General features: G+C 37.6%; 1 pseudogene; it reads left to right on the top strand.

Moving 5' to 3' along the window:
- The first annotated feature begins 8373 nt into the window (after window positions 1–8373).
- LOC119606565 lies at window positions 8374–9643 on the top strand (annotated as a pseudogene).
- The last annotated feature ends 456 nt before the right edge of the window (window positions 9644–10099 follow it).

The raw sequence follows: 10099 nt of genomic DNA on the forward strand, positions 1-10099 counted from the left end.
CAGAATCGACTGGTTTACGCGCTCTGAGGCATTTACCTGTGGTGAGTGGGTAGCGGTTTTAACATACTTAACGCCAAAGTTATCGACCATGTCTTGGAACTCTTTACTAACGAACTGTTTTCCGTTGTCTGACACAATTACTTCCGGGGTACCAAATTTGTGGAATACTTCGGATATTAGGAATCTTATTACATTTTTAGCATTTGCCTTAGCCATAGCTTTTAATAGCACAAATTTCGTAAGGTGATCCAGAACGATGAATATGAATGAATTCCCGTTTTTGGACCGCGGATACGGACCTAGAAAATCAATGAAGATTTTCTGGAACGGGCACTCCATTTGAGATTCCGCTCCCATGGGTGGTCGTAAAGTTGAATTGGCGGGTTTTGTCTCTCGACAGATTTGGCAATTGGCAACAAACTTCCGAACCTGTATATTTTGGTTTGGCCAGTAGAAGTATTCTTTGACCCTTCGGAGCATTTTTCCGAAACCTCCATGTGCTGCTTGAGATGGATTATGGCACTTGGCAATTATGTCTTGGGTTAATTCGAGGGGAACCCAAGTTTCCAAGCGAAGTACTCGTTTATCGGCAAAACTCGTTTGTAGACCAAATCGCCTACTACCCTTCAAATCTGGTAGACGTTCTGTAGTTTCCTGGATTTTGGCGATTAAGTCCAGGTAACATTGACCTTTGAAATACTCAGACTCCAAATCTATTTACCTCCACAGATACTTCCTCCAGGTTATACCTCGATAAGGTGTCGGGAATGATATTTTTGGATCTGGACCAGTGTTCAATAGAAAACGAAAAGGCTTGGAGGTGTAAACTCCACCGAGCTAGTCTGCCACTGAGGTCCTTATGGGACATTAGCCATTTGAGACTACTGTGGTCAGTAATGACTGTAAACGGCAACAGCTCGATGTAAGGCCGGAATTTTTTTATTACTACGGCCAAGCACTCTCTCTCGGTGACAAAACAGTTTTTCTGGCACTTGTCAATTTATGTGAGACATAAATCGACGTCGTCTTCATCTTTTTGGAACAAAACTGCTCCCAAACCGACGTCTGAAGCGTCGCATTGGACATAAAAGTGCCTGTTGAAGTCCGGATGCCTAAGAACTGGTGCTGTCGTAATTGCAGATTTCAACTTGTCGAAGGCTTCTTTAGCTTCGTCTGGAAAACTGAAGACTTTTCCTTTCTTGAGGGTGTTAAAATTGGAGTAGAAATGATGGCATAGTCGGGAATGGAGCGCCTATACCAACCAGTGGCTCCCATAAAGCTCCTAACCTGTTCAGCGGTTTTCGGGTAGGTATATTTCATAATGGTATTAATTTTATCAGGATCTGGCTTTAATTTCTCTCCTCCTATTATGTACCCTAGGTACTTCAATTCCTTGAAGCAGAATTTGGACTTGGCTACATTGATGGTCAGACTCGCTGAATCCAAAAATGCGCTACCCGATCCAGCAATTCCAAGTGTGTCTTAAAGTCTGGCGATACTATCAAAAGATCATTTAGAGAGACGAAAACTCTATCACGAAGTGCTGCGGGGATCACTTTATCCATTAGACGACATAACCTTTGGGCTGCATTACACAACCCAAACGGCATGACCGTAAAATGGTAAAGTGGTCGTCCTGGCACCGTGAATGCAGTTTTCTCCTTACTAGATGCATCTAGTGGTATCTGCCAGAACGCGTCTTTGAGATCAACGTTTGATATGTAATAGATATCCCCTAACCGGCTGAGAAGACCTTCAATGTGCGGATAGGCGTCCTTAACCGAGAGAGCATTTAACTTACGAGCGTCCAGACACAAACGTTTCTTCTCGCCCCTACGGACGAGAGTAACAGGATGGCTTCAAGGACTCTCGCTCTGCTCAATGACCCCAAGGTTAAGCATCCTATCCAGCTCTGCGTACATCAACTTCTGCACAGCTGGTGAGACGGGATAATGTCTGTCTTTAACCGGAATCGCTTCGCGGTAATCGATTTTATGACATTCGAGCGTAGTCTGGCCAAGACCTTTCTTCATGCAGCAAGGAAATGACGCCACAACTTTTTCTAAAGCCGCCTTATCGTCGGGAGTGAGTACATGTATTTTGATGCTGTCCTTAACCTCTTCCGACTCCGGACACAAATCTACTCCATTAGTAGAAAGACTACACAAGGCAGGCAATAGGCCGAAGCTCTTCGTGAAGTCTACACCTAAGAATATACGCCTACTTAGCGTTGGTACTAAGTATAAGGTAACTTCATTTGAATAATTATTAAAGTTGATCATAGCTTTTACACGCCCGACAATCTTATGTGGACTGCCATCGGCCGTTTTAACGTTGGACTGAAATTTTTGAACTGGTAGGCCAGATTTCTCCACTAACTCCATACAACCTTTACCTAGACAAGAAAGCGTGGCTCCACTGTCCAATAGACCATCAACCTCATGCCCATTTATAGGAATTTTCAAATAAATTCTGGCATCTTTACCTTCATACAAACTTGATGACATTATTTCATGCTTTATTCTTTTTCTAATCTTGTAACGCTCCTAGCTTTCTTAATCTTGTTAGAGTCCTGCCCGAAAATTCTTAACTTTGCTTCATTATATTCATGTATTCTCTGATGTAGTGATTTAATTACGTGAACTTCAGGAGTCAAACGTACTGAATTAATTATAATTTGGGTAGGTCTGAACGGTGTATCATCCGGGATTAGGCTTGGTTTGAACGAGTCTCCCCCATTTGGAACTCGCTCCCCTTCAGGTTTCCCTGACGTTTAGGGCACTTAGGCGTGACTACATCATCCCTGCCGCACCGGAAACAAAATATGCGCCTATTAGGTGAAGGACAGTCCATGAAGCTATGGCCTGGCTGTTTACAATTCCAGCAAATATACCGGCTACTAGTGGCTAAGGCGTCGATTTCGAGTATTGGTATAGGCACTTAATCTCCAAACTGGAGTTCATGGACTCGAGCTGGGGCGGGTTGTCTAGACTGGAAAGTCTGCCTCTGACTGGTGATTAAATTTTCAGCTCTTTTCGCCTGTTGACAAAACTCATTTAGACTGGAAGTGGTCACGGAAAATAGCAAGTGCGACAAAGACGGTTTTAGATTACTTTTCATAATCTCCACTAGGTCTCGTTCAGAATAGGGGTTCCGCTGCTGATTTCTTAGCTTCATCACACCATTGTAGAAACTTTCAAAGCTTTCCATCGGCATTTGGCGACGATCCATAATTTGTTTTTGTAACTGGAATTCGTTCTCAAATCTTCGGAACTGGGTAAAGAATGCTCCCACCAACTCATCCCAGGACTGTATTGGCCTTAAATTACGTAGGTTCCAATACCAATCCAGCGCCTGGCCTTCTAACAGATGATGAAAACCTCGTAGGACGTCATTGAACGCGCAGTTGTAGTCCTGTCTTAGAACGTCTACTCGAAAAATTAAGTCTTCAGCACTCATGGACTTCGAGGTGCCGTCGAAATTAATGCCCCATTTGGACAATTCCATCTTTCTTTGAACGGCGAATGCGCCGTGGCGAATTCCTGTTGCAATTCGGTTCGCAACTGCCGTATTTGTCGTTGCAATTCCTCCCGCACAAAAGTAAACATATCGCCTCCGGAGGTGCCGATGTTAACAGGTTGAGGAGCTGTCGGCGGGACATTTGCTCGGAACTCTTGTTGCACGTTCTTGGCGGTAAGACTGCTGTAGTCTGGCAATGTAATTGTGCTGTTGGAGGTAGCAGACTCATTTAGAAACCCAGAACGTTCATGGGCCATAGACATGAATTGTTGAACCGCCGGCATAACGGTCGATGTAGTTGTCGTAGCTGTGTTGGCAATCGTATACGTCGGATGCGCAGTGGAAACTACAGTTCCTGCAGTCGTGCGTGTAATGTTCTCCATATTGGAAATATTATTATGCTCAGTTTGTACACAATTCCTAGCCGAGCGATTTAAGACCATTCCTAATGAATAAATATCTAGTTCGAGGAATGACCCAACAATACAAACTCAACCAAAATAACAAAATGACAAAATATAATAAAATATCAAATCGAAGATTTGTATATATAATAGACCACTAGTAAAATATAACTATTTATCTCTATGATAAATATTGGCAAAATACTAAAAAAATGCCTCCTCTTTCCCAAAGGAAAACTAAACAAGTAAGAGTGTTATATTCGGCTATGCCGAATCTTATATATCCACCATCAAACCTCGTTTGACTCGAATGAAACTTACTTATGTCGAATTTCATCTATATACTCGTATATTTAGGCCAGTTATAAGCGTTAAAGTAATTTTCTGAAGGGGACCATATATAGGGGGGTAGGGTCATTTATGGGTCGATCCTCATAAAATTTGGTAGATAGAATTTGGTTCGTATTAAATTTATTTGTGTCGAATTTCATCGCTACACTCGTATTTTTAAACCATTAATGAGCTTTGCAGTCATTTTCTGAAGGGGACCTTATATGGGGGGGGTAGTGTCAATCATGGACCGATCCTCATAAAATTTTTTAGATAGATTTTGACTCGTATGAAACTTACTTATGTCGAATTTCATCTATATACTAGTATTTTTAAGCCAGTAATGAGCGTTAAAGTCATTTTCTGAAGGGGACCTTATATGGGGGGTAGGGTCAATTATGATCCGATCCTCATAAAATTTTGCATATTGATTTGGATCATAAGAAACTTACTTATGTCGAATTTCATCGCTATATTCGTATTTTTAAACAAGTTATGGCTGTTAAAGCTGCTTTTCGAGGGGCCACTTGTATGGGGGCTATCCGAAAACGTGGACAGATATTGCCCATTTTCAATACCGAACAAACCTTACATAGAAGAAATATTTATATGAAATTTCAACCCTCTAGCTCTTTCCATTCGGACTCTATCGTACTTTCAACAGACGGACAGACAGTCAGACAGACGGACGGGCGGACAGACGGACAGACGTGGCTAGATCGTCTTAGAATTTAATGAGGACCCAGAATATATATACTTTTGTGGGTCTATGACCAATATTTCTATGTGTTACAAACGGAATGACAAAATCAATATACCCCCATCTTTTTTGATGGTGGGTGTAAAAATCAACTCTAAAGAAAAGGACGTAAAGATTAAAAAAAAAAAATAAATAAATCTAAAACGTTCGTAAAGATAAAGCTAAAACGTTCTACAAAGAAACTTAAAATCTCAATCCAAAAGGACCGAAGATAAATCTTGAAATATCTTCAAAGACAAATTAAATCAAATCGTTTGCAGGTAATGAAAAAATATATTATTGTTCGTAGATATGTTTCTAATTGTTTCTTTTCAATTTTGGTTTCAGGAGATGCAGACAAGGAAAAAGTAAAATGGATAAACTTTTAGTAGTTGTTTCCCACCGAAAATTTTTAAAGGTGCAACTAGAATATTGTTTGATAACCTAGAACCTCTAGGACTACCCTTACTACTTCACTGCGGACAAAACGCATGTTTTTAAAACAAATACTCTATGGACTATTGTTAAAGAGGGGGCTAGCCTTAGCTATTCTTTCTTCACAACTTGAGCATTCTGAGAGCCTCAAATTGTTTGGAAAGGATAGGCTGAAGAAACTATAATTCTGCATTACTATATTGTTCACACCACACGTCGCAACGCGAACTAGACTAGGGTTGTCCTGCTGTTCGGGACTTACGTAGGTGTGCAAAATATTGACCATGCACAATTATAGCTTCCCATCTATTGAAATGGAGAAAAGTAAAAACTAAATTTACTATTTCGTCCGATGACGTCGCTACAATAAGGGACTCTAGGTATGACCTAACAGGACTTACGTTGACATGACTAAATAGGATTAGAAAACTAACTAAAGATCAGGCTATGGACCTACTCGGGCCCCACGTTGGGCGCCATTTTATGTAGTGTAGTGGTTGTATATGTTGGTATGGTACAACCATACTAAAACAAAGCAAAGGAAACTGGTGTTAGCGGCGCTGGTATGCTCGCGTTTGCCGGGCTTGGAGCTTGCCGGATGGGGGGCTGCCACTCTAAACATCTACACACACACAGAAAAAATCATACCAGCTACAGGAGATAAACAAAATAAAAAGATAAAAGGAGCACCGAGTAGGTGTGTCTGTCTCCCTGCTGAAACGTACCTACGAACTACTGATGGCTGGCAGATGTTGTGCCAGGTTAAAACCCCTCCCACTCGGGATTGGGTAATCCCGCCATGACATCCTTATATTAGGGATGTTCCAAAATTTACCCTGCAAACATTCCTTTCCCTACTTACCGCCGCTTACGTTGTTTGGCCGATCATTTGAATTGATTAAGACTTTTAAAAATTTCATTTAAACATTATAAAAGTTAAATTTTATTATCGAAATTATTCTCAGCAAACTTTGACAATAACAATAGATTTAGATTTAAAATTTAGTTTAGTTTTAATTTTAAGTTCAGATTTAGGCTTTAAAATTTAGATTTAGCTTTAGTTTTAGGTTTAGATTTATGTTTTAAAATTTAGATTTAGTTTTAAGTTCAGATTTAGGTTTAAATTTAGGTTTTAAAATTTAGATTTAGCTTTAGTTTAGTCTAGGTTTAAATTTAGGTTTAACTATATGCACTCAAATTTATGTTTACGTTTCAAAGGTTTATAATTTTGCTTGGGGATAAACGGGATCTGGCAAGTGTTTTTCCGCGACAACTAGCTGGTTTACGGGAGCAACTAGCTGGTTTACGAGCGGGAAGAGTTCTTTTGGCGGATGAGGCTTTCCTGTCCGTCCGTATTAGGGTCCGTTCGGGTAAACCCGGTAAGTAATTGAAAACATATTTTAAGTGAATACTCCTTTTAAATAATTTTTGTTTGTTTTCACAGGTTTTTTGTTATAAATATATATGGCTAAGACCACCTGAAATCTTAAAATCATGCGTTACTTTGTAAGAGGCCTGAGCTCAACCCTGTTCGCGCACGTTGGGAAAAAAAAAACGGAATGGATTCGATACGATGAACGATAGGTAAGCCTAGCAATACGAATATATATTTATCTATTCTAACCTTTCCTTTTTTTGTAGAAAATTATTTAAAAAGGACACTCGTCCGGTCCGTCTTGTCGTCCGGGTGCAAAGGAAAACCAAAACTTATACCACAGCACCCCAGACGTGGTGGTGCTGAAAAGCAGCTTCTCCCTCGTTGGATGGAGTCGTGTTGCAGTTTGTTGCCGGTTTGTTTGTTTTGCTTTTGTTTATTTTAAGATTTAGTTTTAAGTTTAGCTTTAAGTTTTAACATTTTTTTAATAAAATTTATTTGATTTATCAAAAAACAATCAAAAATTTAGTTTTATTTTTTTTTATGAGGCCACAGACTCTCTATTTGGAGCAAAGATAAAAAAGGCCGACATTTTTTTCTTTTGGCACCGAGAAACCTCGGTTACCAATATGGCTTCAACAAATTTTCAGCAATTTGTTTGCTTACATACAATTTTTTCTACATCTAATTTATTATTGTTTACTTTCTCTTCTTTCTAAATACAAAAAAAATCCCTTTTCTTACTGTTGCCACCTGTTTCGTGAGCTTCTTCTTTAATTTGGTAGCTCTACTACAGGGTGCACACGACATATTTTAGAAAGAGTTGTCAGAAAGTTATACGTTACGTATTTGATATCAATATTCAAGAAGGCGTCATGAAATAACTCCTCACGAAATAACTCAACAAAACAAAAATGAAATAACTCCCTAAAAATTTGTTCAGAAAGCAAAAACAACGAAATTTGGGGATTTAATTCGTTTTTTGGGGCATTATTTCACATTTAAAATGGGGAATTATTTCATTATGAAATAATTCCTCAAAATTCAAAATGAAATAAATCCCTAAAAATATTTTTTTTTATGAAATATTTATTAAGCGAAGACGTTGTTGGACATACCATATAGTAGGTAGTCCTTGCGCCCCACCGCAGGCCGGCTATTAAGGGAATCTTTATTTAGCGATTAAACTGAAATGTATTAAACTTGTATCAATCTGAACATTTCGTATTTAATTAATGAACGAAAACTGATTTAGAAGTAATTCAGGTCGCATATAATAAATAAATAATAAATTGTAATATCACCATTTACGGTGATTTCTTTTCTGGCATAAATGGTGCATTTATCCTGCCTTTTGCCCTTCTTTGTGTTCCTTTGTTAAAAAAATTTAACTTTGTAAATGAATAACGTGTTCTTTTCAAATAATGTAGCCCTAAAAACCTGAAATATGCTACATGTTTCACCCTGAATTTAATCAAAGGGTTGGAAGTGCAGCACTATTGAAACAGCTGTTCTTGTTATTGTTTTGAAAAAAAAATAACAAAAAAAGTATTTGTTTTAAAAGTGTTGAAATGGAGGCAAAAAGTATAATTTTGGAAGATTTGTTGGAATCCTCTTCATCGTCAGACGAGGAGGACATGTATCCATTATTATTGGCACGAAAGTACTTGCCGCGAGTTAAAAATTTTGTTGAAAATGTTATTTATCAGTATTCCCCAATGATGTGAGTAAATACACATATTCCAAGTGTTGGCTATTTGTAGTTTAATATATTTTATTTCTCCTCAGTTTAAAAAAAATTTGCGACTTACCCGAGAAAGCGCACAATACCTGATAGAAAGATATTCTAACTGGTATTTGGTAAGAACGTATCAAGGAGGAAGAAAGCAGATAAGTGTAGAAACACAAATTCTTTAATTTTTGTGGGTAAATTATTTAAAATAAAAAAACGTTAACTAAAAAGTATTTTTACAGGTTTATTGGCAACAAAACAACCTTTAGAGAGGTGGCAAATGTGTTTGACATGTCATTATCAAATCTTCATAATTCTTTCCAACAAGTTTTAAAATTTTTATTGGATGAAATAGCTCCTGAAGCTATAAAATTTCCGCAAAGTATAATGGAAAAAGCAGTTATTTCCAATGATTTTCAACACGTGTGTGACAGAAAGTAAATAACTTTCTATAAAAATATTTTAAACTCAATATAATTTTTAGATATCTGGTTTCCCAAATGTTTTAGGGTGCATAGACGGAAGCTATATTTCTGTTAGAACTCCTAAACACAAAATCCGTTCTACATACGCAAATAGACATGATACAGTGTCAATAACTCTGCAGGGCATCTGTGATTCGAAGCTGCGTTTTTAGACGTATATACAGAATATTAAAACTTTCATTTATAGGCAAAGAATTACAAAATTTATGTGCACCAAATTACCATTTATTGGGAGATTCAGCTTATCCACTAAGGGAATACCTTTTAACACCATTCCGTGATTATGGCAACTTGAGTGACTCCGAAAAAAACTATAATTTGAAATTTTGCCAGTCACGTGTCAAAATTGAGAATGCGTTTGGTGTTCTTAAAAGTCGCTTTCGACAATTGATGCGACTTGATTTCCATAATGTGGAAACAATGGCACAATTTGTAATTGCAACTTGCGTCCTCCATAACATTTGCATCGAAAAAAATTATTTGTTTAATGAAGAAGTAACTATCAATGAAATACGTATAAATTCCGAGCATAACGACGATGATAGACGTGATAGATTGTTAACGCAGATGGGACAAACGAAAAGAAATGAAATTAAAGACCTTTTGTATAATTCAACAAGATAAATATATATTTTAATTCTATAAACATAGTATCACAAAAAATTATTTGTACTTTTTTTTTTTAAATTATATGCAGTTTGTCTTATTTATTTTTAGCTTCCAAAACTTTTTGCAGTAAGGCCATTTTTTCCTGGTGTCGTCTTTCCTTAGCTTCTTCCTTCTTCTCTGCAATTTCTAGTAATGTTTCTTGAATTCTTTTCTTTTTTATTTTTGTCTCTTCAGTTTTTTTAATGTCTTTCTTTTCTACTTTTAAAAACTTTTGGCTGCTTATTTGGACCTCCGGTTCGATGGAGTCATCCATTAAACTTATTTTGTTTAGTTCTTCTTCAAAATCTATACTTTCCCTTTTCGAACCGGAGGATTTGTTATTTTCAACTGACACTTTTTTTCTTTTTAATATAGTTTTATACCGCTCCTCGCACTGCCTGGGAGTTTTATCTGGAATTATTGACGCAATGT

Source organism: Lucilia sericata, unplaced genomic scaffold (genome assembly GCF_015586225.1).
Source record: "Lucilia sericata isolate MDLA Ls3-8-SP2 unplaced genomic scaffold, ASM1558622v1 Contig000602F_arrow, whole genome shotgun sequence".
Lineage (NCBI taxonomy): Eukaryota > Metazoa > Arthropoda > Insecta > Diptera > Calliphoridae > Lucilia > Lucilia sericata.